Below are 17,058 nucleotides of genomic sequence, written 5' to 3' on the forward strand. Positions count from 1 at the left end.
TCTAGATACATACAGTTCAAATGTTGTTTGCGAGTGCAGCAATGGAAGGTTTTTCTCATTTACAAACAAACATACACGTCCAAAATGATTTACACGTTTAGCTGCGGCTCTGGTGCACAAACACCTCTAATAACTATCTTCAAAAACACGAAACATACATCAAAAGATTGTGCTCAACACACTGCATTTAATACAAGATAAAACATATCCAAGTAATCCCTCTTCTGATAAAGAAGGGTCATAGATATACAAAAATATTTCCTTCATTCTTCAGAGTGACAGTTTCCAACAAACTGCTTATTTGTAGTAGAGATCTGTTCACCAGATGATGGCGCCCCGCGGAATCAAAGAGAATTAATATGCTCATTTGAGGTGGTCTCATTGAAGGGGATTTACAGTCATCAGTTCGGTCTGGGTTCAAAAGACACATTATTCTAATTTGAAACCTTGGGAAATCCTTACCCTGTCAACAAGATGGAACTAGTTAACAGGGATTGTACTGAGAGGTAGGTGTCTAGAAACCTTAAGGATTTGGAAACAAAGTTGTAATGCCATCTTGCACAAATCACAAAAACACTGCCAATCTCATTAAAATCAGAACTCGGTTTCGCTACAGCTAAACAAACATCTGAGTACATCCAGGTTATGTCAGAAAGACCATCAGGAACTTTGACCGACCAATAAGAAGTCGGGATGTGACTCTGAATACAGAAACGGCAGCCGAAATCTTTGCAAGGCCAACAGGTGGTTGATAGTATGGGCACTCACACCTGTGGAGCCATGACACACTGAGCCACCCATTCCCCAGTCAGCTCTTGGAGATGTACTTGAACTGGGGATGTGTTCCAGCTCAGAATCTGGTCGAACATGGAGGGATACACTTTGTGGGAGGTCCTTTAACACAAGGTATCAATTAATCACCACCAGTGTCATCCACTAGGCTCTGCAGACCATCAACATAGATTTACAGAAAGTTTTAATCATCTGAAAATAATACGTCTGCATAATCTCCCAAAACGGAAACATCCTCACCGTGATTGATGAGATTGTTCGACTTATTGCCAACAGACTTTCTAGATTGAATGTTTACGGAAATAGAAAACTCTCAAACAAACATTCCTAAAGTAAACTAGATACAGCAAATGTAAAACAGGCTTAATTAGAAAACACTTTAGTAGAATCGTGATGAGGTTAAAGTGTCTTCCAGTGTGATAGATGTTGAAGCAGACGGCTACCAGCAGACGGCTAATTATGACCTGCTGCTGTTGGTGCATCCAACTAATGACATAACGAGAGCCACACTCTACTCTTCATCAATGACCTACACTCTTGTGTGAACTACCTTAACGATTCAGAAACAATTATAGTGAAATCCTTAAAGAGCGTCTTAAAGAGGTGTTACTAGAATTTCAAGTTGTTGAATGTAGAGATTTCCTATGATTGATACAAGGTGTCCAAGACTTGCAGGACTTATCACAGAAGAAGGTATGGATGTTGGTTCTGCAGGAGAGCAGCACCATTTGTGCCAATAAATAATGCATGACATGTGCTGGGATTCCTGTAGGAGTCTTGGAGGAATCAGCTGATGATTAATGCTTGTAGTGAGTGTCACAATTTGGTAGGAAGTTGTAACAGTTTCAGTATTGTAAATAAACAGAAATAAATATATAGATAAAATAAACAGTAATTATTTTTTTTTAAATATTCACACGAGCACTTTTAGTTAAACATGGATAAATAAATATAAATAAATATATAGATAAAATAAACACTAATTAATTTTGTTGAAATATTCACACTGGCACTTTTAGTTAAACATGGATTTAAATGAAAAAGTATGCATTATTCCAATAAAGTTCTTTGGAAACATTACTGCCAATAAAATTCTTTAATTGTCCTACAAAATTCTTTGGAAAAAAATGTTCCTCTAAAGTTTTTCCTCTATAAAATGGCAATATATTCCCAAAAATATCATAATAACAGAGAATGTCAAAACCTCTTGCCAGTCATATTTTGAAACCTTGACAAGGTGGGTTTTGGTGCCTTCATTTATTTGAAGAAAAATCTGAACACAAGTGGTCATTCCTTAACTTCAAGTTATCTGTACCTAACTGATACTGTGAATGACCTTTTGAACTATTTGCCAAACACTGGTGGTTTTAGTAAAGTGTATAACTGTACAACCGGGCATCCACTCATCAATCAGTCAGCTGGTGAACCACACGTAATTAGCTGTTGTATTAAAGTACCGGTAAATTCAGTTCCGCAGTCGCTGGTTTGAGAACTTTGAAACTGATGGAACTGCGAGGACCTGTAGCAAATTGGGTTTTGGATCAAACATGTGTTGTTGTGTGGCCGAGTGCACATTGTAGCAATGTAGTGAGGTGATACACTTCTCAATAGTCACAACAACATCTGCATTGTAAGGTAACAATAAGATAACTATCTCATAAGAAAGGTTAGGATACTTATCTCAATAGTAGGGTTGCAATACCTATCTGAATAGTACCTATTTCAATAGTAAGGTTGTGATTTCTATTTCAATAGTAGGGATGGGTACCTATTTCAATAGTAAGGTTGTGATTTCTATTTCAATAGTAGGGATGGGTACCTATTTCAATAGTAAGGTTGTGATTTCTATTTCAATAGTAGGGATGGGTACCTATTTCAATAGTAACATTTGGGTATGTATGTCAATAGTAAGGTTTGGGTACCTATTTAAATAGTAAGGTTGTGATTTCTACTTCAATAGTAGGGATGGGTACCTATTTCAATAGTAAGGTTGTGATTCCTATTTCAATAATAAGGCTAGGTACCTATTTCAATAGGAAGGTTTGGGTATGTATGTCAATAGTAAGGTTTAGGTATCTATTTCAATAGTAAGGTTTGGATACCTATTTCAATAGTAAGGTTTGGGTAACTATTTCAATAGCAAGTTTTGGGTACCTATTTCAATAGCAGGGTTTGGGTACCTATTTCAATAGTAGGGTTGTGACACATTCAGAGCCACCTTCAAGTGTCTCAGTGCAATCTAAACTGGCCATCCTGAAGAAAAATGAATAGAAGTAGCTGGAAAACTGGAAAATTGTAAAGCTTATGTTTTGCACCATGTAAATTCTTTCCTCGTAATGCAAGCTCATTAAACAGATACTCAAGGTAGTTCTAAACTACAGAACATTGAGGGGGGGAGGGGGGAGAGAGAGAGACACAAATCTAATAACCAAATTCAAGTACTTCTCAAGATCTAAAAGTAGTTCTCCTGGTCTGCTTCACACAGTGGGTGGGAAGATGAGTGAGTGAGTGAGTGATTGTCTGGGTGGGTGGGTGAGTAAGTGTCTGGGTTGGAAAATGAGTGAGTGAGTGAGTGTCTGGGTGGGTGGGTGAGTGAGTGTCTGGTTGGGAAGATGAGTGAGTGAGTGTCTGGGTGGGTGGGTGAGTGTCTGGTTGGGAAGATGAGTGAGTGAGTGTCTGGGTGGGTGGGTGAGTGAGTGTCTGGTTGGGAAGATGAGTGAGTGAGTTTCTGGGTGGGAAGATGAGTGAGTGAGTGAGTGAGTGTCTGGGTGGGAAGATGAGTGAGTGAGTGTCTGGGTGGGTGGGTGAGTGAGTGTCTGGTTGGGAAGATGAGTGAGTGAGTGTCTGGGTGGGTGGGTGAGTGAGTGTCTGGTTGGGAAGATGAGTGAGTGAGTGTCTGGGTGGGAAGATGAGTGAGTGAGTGTCTGGTTGGGAAGATGAGTGAGTGTCTGGTTGGGAAGATGAGTGAGTGAGTGTCTGGGTGGGTGGGTGAGTGAGTGTCTGGTTGGGAAGATGAGTGAGTGAGTTTCTGGGTGGGAAGATGAGTGAGTGAGTGAGTGAGTGTCTGGGTGGGAAGATGAGTGAGTGAGTGTCTGGGTGGGTGGGTGAGTGAGTGTCTGGTTGGGAAGATGAGTGAGTGAGTGTCTGGGTGGGTGGGTGAGTGAGTGTCTGGTTGGGAAGATGAGTGAGTGAGTGTCTGGGTGGGAAGATGAGTGAGTGAGTGTCTGGGTGGGAAGATGAGTGAGTGAGTGTCTGGGTGGGTGGGTGAGTGAGTGTCTGGGTGGGTGGGTGAGAGAGAGAGAGAGAGAGAGAGAGAGAGAGAGAGAGAGAGAGAGTGTGTGTGTGTGTGTGTGTGTGTGTGTGTGTGTGTGTGTGTGTGTGTGTGTTTGTGTGTGTGTGTGTGAAGGTGATAGATGATGTTTGGATGCTGGTGATGGTGATGGTGATGGTGACGGTGGGATGTGTGTTTTACATTTGTGATGTTGCAGATGGTACAATTTGATGGGGTGGTTTTGGGTGGCAACTATTCACTGGTGCACTTTGCCTTCAAAGTTTCAAACCCAATACATTTCATTCCCTATCTGGACTTACATTTTATAAATTGTCCTCAACATCTGCCTTTAAATCTACAGACTGACAGGGGTAACATTTAATCATGTAGTGAATCCTGCTTACCTGTCCCAGGTACCCAGGTAACATGACTGAGACGTAATCAGACCAGAGATGCTAAAATAACGCCTCTAATCCAGCAGCCTATGTGTCATCCTGTTCCTACAGCTCCATTACTAACTTTCTCTATCACCAAGTTTTTAGTCTCAGCAAATATTGGGCAATGACGAGCAAGCCTCACTAAAAACATGGACCTCCAACAGCGAAGAGTTATCTTACCCAGCATGCCACATGTTTCTCTGCCATTCTCATTAACCCTACTGAGCTAAAAGCCCAGCCTACTAAGCAGCAATTAATACAATTATATTTTGTTCATAATTTCTAATTTCCAGATTATTACAGTATGACTGCTTGAGTGAATGAATGAGTGAGTGAATGAGTGAGTGGGTGAGTGAGTGAGTGAGTGAGCGGGCGAGTGAGCGGGTGAGTGAGTGAGCGAGTGAGTGAGTTCACAGCCTTTAAATAATTGAGTCTGGACCAGACAATCCAGTGATCATTATTGTGAACAATGATAGATGCCATCGGGGTACAATGACACGCTATCAAATACAGACAAGACATAATCCCTACATGGCAATTGCCTTGTCAGAAAGCTAAATATATTCCTCTCAACTGACACCAAAAACATTTTCTTTCTGATATTTTGAAATTATCTGTGACTCAATCCTTTCCATTTTGTACTTGTAAAGGTTAAGGAGGGAAGCTCCTCCAACATTCATCCATAAAGAGTAGTTTGTTTGTTTGTCAGCAATATTCCAGCTATATGATAGCGGTCTGTAAATAATCATGTCTAGACCAGACAATCCAGTGATTCACATCATGAGCATCGATCTACGCGATTGGTATACAATAACATGCATCAACCAAGTCAGTGAGCCTGACCACTTAATCCCATTAGTCGCCCTTAAGACAAGCATAGTCTCCTTTTATGGCAAGCATGGGTTGCTGAAGACCTTTCCAGATCTTCACTCGTCGACGCTGGAAGAGGGGGGATATAATATTTATTGACTGATCTCCGCTTATTTTTGTCCTAACTTTTTAACCCTGGTTACTACTCCAATTGTTCATCGACAATATCATCTTCCTTGGCCGTGATTCACTGATGCCAGTATTGGTTGTCAAAAGACAGACACTGTGACCTAAGGTCACACATGTTTTCTGTGTCGTAAACTGCAAAACAGACATACCAGTCATGATGTACTACTTCCTGTTCAACAGTAAAATCTGCACAATCTAAATGGTAGACTATCTAACGTAGCAACTTGTTAAACAAATACACTGCTTGATGGATTACTTTCATAACAGGATCTTAGTACACATTATTTGGAAACAAAATAGCCCAGGATTCCCACTCGCAGCCAGACTAAACAGTGCCTGGAATGATACCTGTAGCCAAACAGCCACATCTCCACTGCTGGCCTCCAGTTACTTCACTAAACACTGGCTACAAGCAACAACTACCTGGCCAGGTACAGGCATGAAGGTGGGGGCAGGTGAGGGACTCGGGGCGGGGAGCTGGTGGAGGAGGGGGGCACTGGAAGCTAGGAGGGACCTCAGGGAGGGACTATTGGGAAGGTGTGGTGTGTGGTGGTGCTTGGAAGACCACAAGGGGGACGGGGGGACCTCAGGGAAGGACCATTGGGAAGGTGTGGTGTGTCAGGGTGGGGTTTGAAAGACCACAAGGGGATGGGGGGGGGACCTCAGGGAGGGACCATTGGGAAGGTGTGGTGTGTCAGGGTGGGGCTTCGAAGACCACAAGGGGGACGGGGGGGGGGACCTCAGGGAGGGACCATTGGAAAGGTGTGGTGTGTGGGGGTGCTTGGAAGACCACAAGGGGGACGGGGGGACCTCAGGGAGGTACCATTGGGAAGGTGTGGTGTGTGTGGGGTGCTTGGAAGACCACAAGGGGGACGGGGGGACCTCAGGGAAGGACCATTGGGAAGGTGTGGTGTGTGGTGGTGCTTGGAAGACCACAAGGGGGACGGGGGGACCTCAGGGAAGGACCATTGGGAAGGTGTGGTGTGTGGGGGTGCTTGGAAGACCACAAGGGGGACGGGGGGACCTCAGGGAAGGACCATTGGGAAGGTGTGGTGTGTGGGGGTGCTTGGAAGACCACAAGGGGGACGGGGGGACCTCAGGGAAGGACCATTGGGAAGGTGTGGTGTGTGGGGGTGCTTGGAAGACCACAAGGGGGACGGGGGGACCTCAGGGAAGGACTATTGGGAAGGTGTGGTGTGTGGGGGTGCTTGGAAGACCACAAGGGGGACGGGGGGACCTCAGGGAGGGACCATTGGGAAGGTGTGGTGCATCAGGGTGGGGCTTAGAAGACCACAAGGGGGACGGGGGGACCTCAGGGAGGGATCACTGGGAAGGTGTGGTGTGTGGGGTGCTTGGAATTAATGGAATTATTACAATCAGAACATTATAACATAACTTATGGAGTCCATTAGAAAATATCTGTAGAACTTCCACATCTTTCAATCCTACTTTGTTTATAAGCCAGTTATCTGATACCTTCATATATTAATACCTCACTTCTGAGGGCATCAAGAACACAAAAAGACAGCTGAGTGCACATTTCTTCAGCTTGTGACTCATGTACAATGTTTTAGTTTTGGGTTCATTGTTTTTTCAGATACCGCCAAACCATGTTATGCAAGTTTGTAAACAAGCCACATTCATCAGGAAGGATGCAGACTTCGACAGCCAGATGGAAATGGCATCAGGTCTAACATCTTTACATGTGTGATGTGGAGTTGGAAAGAGCTTGGCACCAAATGTTCTGTGCAATATTTGATTGTGTTACAAGTCATGCAACTAACAGCGTCATTGGATTCTGGTGCTGATGGAGATACGAGGAGGCAGGTGGGTTTCTGGAGTTAAATATGGCAGAACATCTGAAAATATACCTAATCAGAACCTGTAGGATTAGATACAGTGTGCATGTTTGTGGATTGTTGGAGGTTTGGTTCTCGGTAACAGGTGGATGTTTATATGGAGTTGCAATAGACCATAACAAACACAGCACATTGTTTACAAGTGGAGCAGTCTTGTACAGCGCAATCTGATGCGCGAGCTGGCTAGAACTCGTTATGGCCAGGATATGAAACAATTTGTCCATGATCTCACAGAATAGATATAATGCTAGGAGTGAGTGAGTGAGTGAGTGAGTATGGTTTTACGCCGCTTTTAACAATGCTCCAGCAATATCACGGCAGACACCAGAAATGGGCTTCACACATCGTACCCATGTTGGGAATCGAACACGGGTCTTCAGCGTGACTAACTCTTTAACCACTAGGCTACGCGACCGCCCCTTATGATGCTAGGAATAATTCAGAAAAACTGATAGGGGTGCACATGGTAATTGCGGATTGTAAATAATCAGGACAAGACTAGCAGAACCATTGGATGATAACATGTTCAATGATGTTTTTGTTTAGTTTGTTTGTTTTGTTGTTTAATGCCTCACTCAGCAATAGTCCAGCTGTATGATGGCGGTCTGTAAAAAATCGAGTCTGGACCAACCAATCCAGTGATTAACATCATGAGCATTGATTTACTTAATTGGAATACGATGACATGCATCAACCAAGCCAGCAAGCCTGATCACCTGATCCTGTTCAACGTCTCTTACGACAAGCATAGTTGCCTTTTACGGCAAGCATGGGTTGCTGAAGACCTATTCTACCTCGGATCTTCACGGGTCTGTTCAATCATGACACATGCATCAGACATAGCTACCACAGGATCCTTACAGCTGGGTCCTACAAGATGGGGTTGGTGGGGTAGCCTAGTGGTTAAAGTGTTTGCACGTCACCCTGAAGACCAAGATTCGATTCTCGACAAAGGTACAAAGTGTGAAGCAAATTTCTGGTGTCCCCTGCCGTGATATTGCTGGAATATTGCTAAAAGCGTTGTAAAACCATACTCACTCATTCTCATAAGATGGGTCCTATGGACCTAATCTGGATCCCAATATTCCATTGGGAACTATCCGGACATCAATATTGATGCATGTGTTGGTGTTCCTAACGGCCTTAGTTGATTTACTCTTAGCATCTGATTCCTTGGTGACATCAATTTTGAACCAATAGCCTCAAATTAAAATCGACGATGATTCTCTCTTCAGAAAGGCAACAAATCAACGTTTAGGCCTTAATGAAAATATACATATGAACTGGTCACATTTGATAAAATAGTGATTTATGCTAAATATTCCATGATAAAAATAAAATATGCTGAGAGAAACACCAAAGACCGATGAAAGAATGAAATGAGTCATCAAAACTTCAGTGTCTCAGATAAAATGATTACAACAAATACCTGATGTCTGCTGCCATCTACAGGTGGGAGTAGACACAGACAGACCTGCTAGGAAACCCGACATTACACCCGTGTTACATGGACTGTCTGCTGCCATCTACAGGTGGGAGTAGACACAGACAGACCCGCTAGGAAACCCGACATTACACCCCCGTTACATGGACTGTCTGCTGCCATCTACAGGTGGGAGTAGACACAGACAGACCCGCTAGGAAACCCGACATTACACCCGTGTTACATGGACTGTCTGCTGCCATCTACAGGTGGGAGTAGACACAGACAGACCCGCTAGGAAACCCGACATTACACCCCCGTTACATGGACTGTCTGCTGCCATCTACAGGTGGGAGTAGACACAGACAGACCCGCTAGGAAACCCGACATTACACCCCCGTTACATGGACTGTCTGCCGCCATCTACAGGTGGGAGTAGAAACAGACAGACCCGCTAGGAAACCCGACATTACACCCACGCTACACGGACTGCCTGCTGCCATCTACAGGTGGGAGTAGACACAGACAGACCTGCTAGGAAACCTGACATTACACCCCCGTTACATGGACTGTCTGCTGCCATCTACAGGTGGGAGTAGACACAGACAGACCCGCTAGGAAACCTGACATTACATCCGCGCTACATGGACTGTCTGCTGCCATCTACAGGTGGGAGTAGACACAGACAGACCCGCTAGGAAACCCGACATTACATCCGCGCTACATGGACTGTCTGCTGCCATCTACAGGTGGGAGTAAACAGTACAAAAACAATGCAAGACTGGTCGATCTATCTCCTCGATCTATCTCCTCGATCTATCTCCTCTTGCCTCAAGTCATGCACCAACAGTAGCATTCACCAGGCCAAGGAGACTGACATTCAGTCCCAGAAATAAACTTCTCATTTAAAAATATATATCTACAAAATAAAAAAAATGAAATCCTAATCGAGCCCTTAAAACAATCCTAAGTTTTAGAGCTGAAGCAATCAAGACTTGCAAAACCATTCTAGTCTTGAGTTGGACTCCTTTTTTAATTTATTCTCTTGGGTCTGGCAGACTACAGGCCCAGCAAGCTAGTCAGATTCACTGAGTGAGTGGGTGGTTGATGGACTGACTGTTTATAAATTGTTTCTTGTTTTTCTGGAAGAAGCAAAAATGATGATGATTTACCTTTTCTTGCCTCATCTCTAGCATGGTATAAGAGATGTTTATTCAGAGACCCTTATCAGGAGTGAATTTAAAGTGATCTGCACTTGTCATATAAAATGATTTGTTTTGTTTGTTTCTTCTTTCTTTAACGCCACACTCAGCAATATTCCAGCTATGTGACAGCGATCTGTAAATAACCAAGTCTGGACCAGACAATCCAGTGATTGACATCATGAGCTTGGATCCGCACCATTGGGATCGATGACATGCATCAACCAAGTCAGCGAGCCTGACCATCCAATCCCAGTGTTTGTCCAGAATTCATTTGTTAGGAATAACACCTTATGGACGTTCTTATTGGGTTGTTTACACATAGATAAAGGAACATTGTTCATAATTTGTTCATGCAAACATTTCTTAAAGAAAACCCTGCTTGTATGTATGAGATTGTCAGTGTATCTTTGATTTGACAATGTGTAAAACAACAGAAAGAATTATCAGAAAAAGTAAAACTAGAGTTTGGAACATAATTTAGAAGAAAAAAGAGAATGACACTCCAAACTTTTAGAAACAGATTCTAAATCCAATCATCAACTTTAATACTATTTATTGTAAAAAGTGTTTTTACACAATCTTCCAAAAAACAACAAATCTGTTTTTCATGACAGCACTGCATAACATAGTTTAAACTGAATCAATAAAATCCATTTGACATCCCTCACAGGTTTAAATGTAAACTAAGTTCCTAAATGCCGTAACAAGAAAACGTTGATCGACACCATTAAAGGGAATTCCTTGTTCATATCCAAGTGTATTCCCTGGTTACCATGCCGACTCGTTACTCCCCAGTGAAGGCTATACCCCTCCTCTTAACCAGACTCCCCTGTACAGACGAACAGGGGATGATGGACTCAACTACTTGCCATGTCTAAAGGCATTCAGCAACAACATCACGTAAATACACAGACCCTAAGTGTTCACACGTCAGAGTCAAGATACAAGCAGAACGACCACTCCTACAGCACAATTATTGGAAATTACAATTAATTGGTCTGGGATTAAAAATATTCCCGTCACGTCAGACTTTGTCTAGTTGGAAGGATCAGAGATATGTACAGATGAGTGATGATAAATAAAGTCTGCATGGTGTGTCTTTCAATCACACCTCACTTGCCAATTTCACATCCTTGGTGTGTTAGGTTCAGAGATGGACGATGGAGATACTGATGACTGGACCCGGTGATGGGCATCAAATCACTGGATCCTGACATGACCAAGGTAGACAACTCTGCAGACCTGGATGTCAAATAAAGTCTGGATGGTTTGTCTTGTACTTTCCTCCTCCACACCTTCCATATCCTTGATGTGTAAGGTTAAGAGATTGTTGATGGAGATACTGATAATCTGGGATTCAGTGCATTATCACTGGATCCTGACACAACTAAGGCAGGCAACTCTGCACACCTTGATACAAGTCTTATAAAGAGGACTTAGCAAGAGGCAGTAGACCTGTGACCTTATTTCACTCTAGTTGCCAACTCAGCAGTGCGTAGTACAGGACGAATCATCACCCAATAAATATACAATAACATCGGGTCGGTGTTTTTTTACCTAATGAATAAGCTCATGAAAGTCTAACAATAAACACGGACAGACAAAAGTGTCTGGATCGAGTAACGGTAGGTGACCATGCATCGGTATAAATGTGTCAGAACATGGCAACAGTGAATAACCATACATCTTGGAATGTCAGCACCATACCCGTGCTCGTGGGTTTCACCGAAGTGGTAAACGTCTGGGACCTGCATCACTTCGGGCTTTCCTCCCACATTAAGCTGACATGCCGCGATATAACTGGAATACTGTTAAAAGCGGCGTTAAATCCAACTCACTCACTCACTCACTCTAGCTATACGTCGGGCCTATTATGGCATGGAACTCAACAGTAGGGCTTTATGTATTGTTAGTCTGTCCAAACCCAAACCAAGTGAGTGAGTGAGAGAGACAAACCAGCTGTAGATATGAATGAATATACTGGAGCAATGCATGGTCCACACCACCACCACACCAGTACATGCAGCATTAGTAGTTGCTGGAGATGTAGAAGTAGCAGCAGCTGTAGTAGTTGCAGCAGTAGAAGTAGTAGTAGCAGCAGCAGTGGTAGTAGTAGTAGTAGCAGCAGCAGCAGCAGCAGTAGTAGTAGTAGCGACAGTAGTAGTAATTGCAGTAGTGGTAGTAGTAGCAGAAGTGGTAGTAGCAGTTGTAGTAGTAGTGGTAGTGGCAGTAGTTGTAGAGGTAGTAGGAGTAGTGGTGGTAGCAGCAGAAGTGGTAGTAGTAGCTGTAGTAGTAGTGGTAGTGGCAGTAGTTGTAGTTGTAGTAGTAGCAGTAGTAGTAGTGGTAGTAGGAGTAGTGGTGGTAGCAGTAGAAGTGGTAGTAGTAGCCGTAGTAGTAGTAGTAGTAGTGGTAGTGGTAGTAGTAGGAGTAGTATAGTAGGAGTAGTGGTGGTAGTGGCAGTGTAGTACTTGCTGTAGTGGCAACAGTCGATGCAGTAGCTACACAGGCTATATCACGTCTACACAAGTCTAATGATCTATACATGAACAACTAAGCCTTTACAACAACACGAACTACCCCAAACCTAACCCAAATAGGATGGCAAATGTTGAACATAACTGAAAATGCAGCACCTGGAATTCTCGTTCAAGTTTTGCCGCGTTTCACCATGCTACACCTGCTGACAAGGTCTACCTGGAACCTGATCCCAGGTAAAACTGACAGGTATGATGAATCTCCCCACGGGGGAGCCGATGGACCCTTCTCTTCACCCCCACCTCAGTACATGCTCTCTGTGGTCCTTGAGTCACCCCAGTTAAGCATGAAATAAGCTTTTATTTCACATAAATACTTGTCAAATTATAAAAATCTCCCTGACAATTGTTAACTTTAAACCCTGATGATGGGCGGGTGTGGTGAAAAGGTGCAGCCCCAGGGGTGGGGAAACAAACAAGTGGCATCATTATATCTTTAAACACCTCATACTGGCCAGAGTCAATGCAACTGGAGAAGGTCCTCAGTCAGATTTAAACGATCGCTGTTTGACATTAATGGCACTAGTTTGACACATCAGTGGACAGAAAGAGAGAGAGGACCTTGTATGATCACAGCCTGTCACTGGAGCATTGATACCGCTCAACCATTGCTAGGGATAGTGTTCGGTGGAGCCTGAATGTAACTTGCTCGGAGATAAAGTAAACTACAGTTATAACGAACTGAAAGGGATCACTAATTTTAGTTCATAATAACTGTAGTTCGTTCGTTATAAGCATTTATACAACAAGAGGCCTGGACTAAAAATAAGTTTGTTATATCGGTCAGTTCGTTATAAGAGTGTTCGTTATAAACATAGTTTACTGTTGTGTCATACCAATAAATTTGGCATTGCCATGGAACTGACACATTTTCAGGTTTATTTTTTAGCTTTAGTGAGTTGACTACCAGTTCAAACTACCGATGTATCCCTATCAAACAGTGTGTAGTATATACAGAGGAAGGAGACAGCGTTATGGAGATGAGAGATATGGCTGGGATAGTGCTACTAAGGTTGCTCTCACCAGGATAGTATTCCTACATGAATACGGACATCCAAATACAAAACAACCTCATATCCCCTGCCTGTATAACATGTATAATTGTGTGCAAGGCATTTACCCTCCAGAAACGAGCACTACCACTATTTTCAGTCCAAGTCAAAGTTGTTGCCATGGACTCTTGAATTTTTTTTTTTAAATCCCAAACTATCAAAACCCACCAGTTCACCACTAGACCTATCCATGTGTCTATTTTGGTTAAGATATCTCTCATGGTTTTTTAGTTCTGCCCAGTGTGAAGTTTAGTGAAGTGAAAAACGGTCAATAGTTAAAGCCCTCGACTGAGTGGCCAATGTTCCCAGAGCAGACCAGTGATCGAAATAATTTAAAACCCAACAAGACAGTCGGGGAAGTGAACCGTCAGTGTTGCCTGCCCATGTTCAAAGTTTCCAAAGTTCAGACATCATAAATATTGAAAAATCACAAACATTAGAGACAAACTGCATCTTGATTGAGTTGAAATAATGCAAACAATCACTTGAAAATGTATATAAGGCGTAATAATAAAACTGAATATGAAACTTAATTTATCTGCCAGCCAGTCGGGCAGGTGGAGGAACATTTCATGCAGCCCAACAGAAAAGTTACCAGCCACGGGCAGGCGGGCAAGCAGTTATTTTGGACACTGGTGCCGACACCAGTTCTATCATTCATTCACATGAAGGAAGTTGAACAGCGATTCTTTTAAGTGACAGTCATAAGTATTAATGTACAAGGAAAGTACTTGAAATGAAATATTTCTTGAACTGTATTTCTTTAATGCAAATCATCCTTGGATGAATGGCTGTTAACATACACTGAACATCAGATACTGTAATAACAAACAATAAAGATGTGTTTACAATAGAAATTTAACATTAACTGCACAAAAACAGAATTAAGCATGTGGTTCTGATTCAGAACTTTCAGTTTTATCTCAACGAGGTCACTATCAAACGGAGTGTGATGTTTCCACGTCATACCAACCATTATACAGATGATAATAAGTTGTCTCTCTCCTCTAGCATCTATTGCAGGATGTATTTACAAATAATGTCAGAAGGAAATGTGTTTTCCATGTGTTTTTAGAATCTGTTTGACTCGGTGATGGAGAAATGTTTAAACTGTAAACAAACATGGATGTAACAATTCTACTTCTACTCCAGCCTGCAGTGCAAGATAGCAAGGGTGCAGATGACGATGTTTTGATGAGGATATATAAGGTAGCTACGCGATTAATCCCAAAGAACAGTGAAGAACATTGTTCAATATTGTCATCATTTCTGGAGATTCGAACATGTGCTTGCAACTTGATGACGTCGTGTATTGGACAACGTTATTTTTGAGAGGGGTTGTCAAGTGAGTTGTTCCCCATACATGTAGCTGGGCTACACAGATACCTGCAGTGGCCGAGTGATTGCATCCAAATGAGGGAGAGATATGACAATCGGTATTGGGGGAAAAGGTACAGGTTATCGACATGAGGATTGTGAGGATAGCCAGGAAATAGCCACATGTGCATAAAATGGACTTATCTGCACCCCTCATGGTTAAATCTCCCTGCAGTGTCTTATTGTACAAAAAAACAACAACTCCCACTCCACTGGAAATATTTTGGGAGTCCAAGGAGTGAACATGTGGGTGCCAGGCTGGTGTGTTGGGGCATGTGTCTGCAGGGGCTTCGCAGCCTTTAGCCTGTTGTAGACATACATGGGGATTTCAATGTCAGATTGAAGAAATTCAACCACTTAGACTTTGAACTTTGAGCATATTTCCGGAAAAGTCAGTCATATGCCCAACACTGAAGCACATACATGTAGCACATGTGGTGTCTCCTCAGACAAGTGACACTGTTCAAAAAGTGCCTCTGTTCACCCAGCATTGAATGGGTACCTGGCAGGTAATGTGGCTGTTAACCTTTGAGTGCCTCACAAGCAGCTGGGGTTGTATACTCCCCAGGGAGCTGAGAATGAAATCCATTGACTGGAGTAATAAGGTAGTGCTTTGAGCATGCTTTTGGGCAAAGTTTTGGCGCATCATAAATATTCACATGATGATGATGATGATGACGATGATGATGATGATATTCATTGTTTTGATTCAACAAGCCAAATTTTCCTGTATTCACCAGGGCACACAATGTTAACTATTTGTTTCCATCACAATAACACTGCGAGAGAGGACAGAAATGAGAAGAGCATAAACTAACAAAGGATCCTCAATAAACATGCAAAAAAGAAAACAATACAGATTTGACAATACAAGAATGTGACTTCGGATCATAAGGTAGGTTCTTTGCCGCGTCATACAGTTGCTGCCATCCTTACGTCTACATCGGCCCCTGCTGAACACCTCCCTCATCCCCATCTCCACAGAGAGTCAGTACAAGATACCACAAACAACCCCTTCAAATGTTATCATAAATGTTACTTAAAATGTCTGTTTATTAAACCCTCAAACCCAAACAAGTACATCTACACACAAAACAAGCATATGTCGAACAATGCCAGTTTTTGTCGTGGCAATGACTGATGTAAGCCCCGCCTGAAGATACACTGGTTATCGTTAACGGGTGAAGATAATATATGATGAAAAAATAGCTGCTCAACTCACGAAACTGATTATTTGTAGATTTAAGTTCAAATAAAGGAATGAACATCGGCTGTTTGGCGCCAAGCAAGCTTCCAGCAACACAGCTCTCAGAAAGTAATGAGATACTTGGACCATTCTATTTGGCTTACCTAAACAATTCTTACGCAATACCAGACACTCAAGGAAGCATGGAGGTAAATTGCTTTACTGTGAGTAAATTATACTAATTGTTTTCATTTGGGTGTGGTTGACAAAACAAGATAAACAAGTTAGTGGATGTTATTTAGAAGTGATCCTGGTCAGTTTTTCTGCTATGGTATGTGACGGGGCCTGATGTGATGGTGAAACACATTAGTGTCACCTGGCAGATCAACAAGGAGATAGCAATGTTCTACACACCCACCTTGTGAGTCCTGGTGTGCTATGGTCACATACCTAAGTCATTCAATTCAAATAACTATGACACAGATCTACTGTAAGTGGCACTATGGAAGCTGAAGACAGGTGGTTTATGGTTCCAACTTCTTGTTTCTCTTAATCAAAATCCAGAAGTCAGCCCGTTTTCAGTCAAAGAGTGATCTGTACCCCCCCCCCCCCCCCCCCCCCCCCATTTAGCACTTTGCATACTTACAAATTCTGCAGTGATAAGAAACAACCAAAAGACTTAGTCGTACCTGTAAACCCACTGACCCCTCTGACCTCTTTTTTAACTCATTGGCACTGATATTTGTTCTTCTCCATTGGAAGAAGTAGGGTAGCTAGTGGGTGAAGTGGTACTTGTCACATTGAGTACCCAGGTTCAATTTTCAATGTGTGAAGCCCATGGTGCAAATATAGTGGGGAGATTGCTAAATGCAGCTGAGTTAAATCCCATTATCTCACTTGTAATCAGTCAATACAAAGCTGGT

At 42.6% G+C, this 17,058-nt stretch overlaps 1 protein-coding gene across 3 annotated transcripts in view; it reads right to left on the reverse strand.

The window, feature by feature from the left end:
* Window positions 1-17,058, reverse strand: part of LOC139453412 (dentin sialophosphoprotein-like) — a 130,823-nt gene that overhangs the window by 25,512 nt on the left and 88,253 nt on the right. Inside the window, exon 1 of one of the 3 annotated variants that reach the window (XM_071235105.1) lies at window positions 4,468-4,552. The exons of the other annotated variants lie outside the window; for them this stretch is intronic. The gene's annotated coding sequence lies outside the window, so the exon portion shown is untranslated. Of the gene's footprint in view, window positions 1-4,467; window positions 4,553-17,058 lie in introns of those variants that run through there. 3 annotated transcript variants of the gene reach the window in all.

Source organism: Haliotis cracherodii, unplaced genomic scaffold (genome assembly GCF_022045235.1).
Source record: "Haliotis cracherodii isolate W230 unplaced genomic scaffold, xgHalCrac1.p SCAF_9, whole genome shotgun sequence".
NCBI lineage: Eukaryota > Metazoa > Mollusca > Gastropoda > Lepetellida > Haliotidae > Haliotis > Haliotis cracherodii.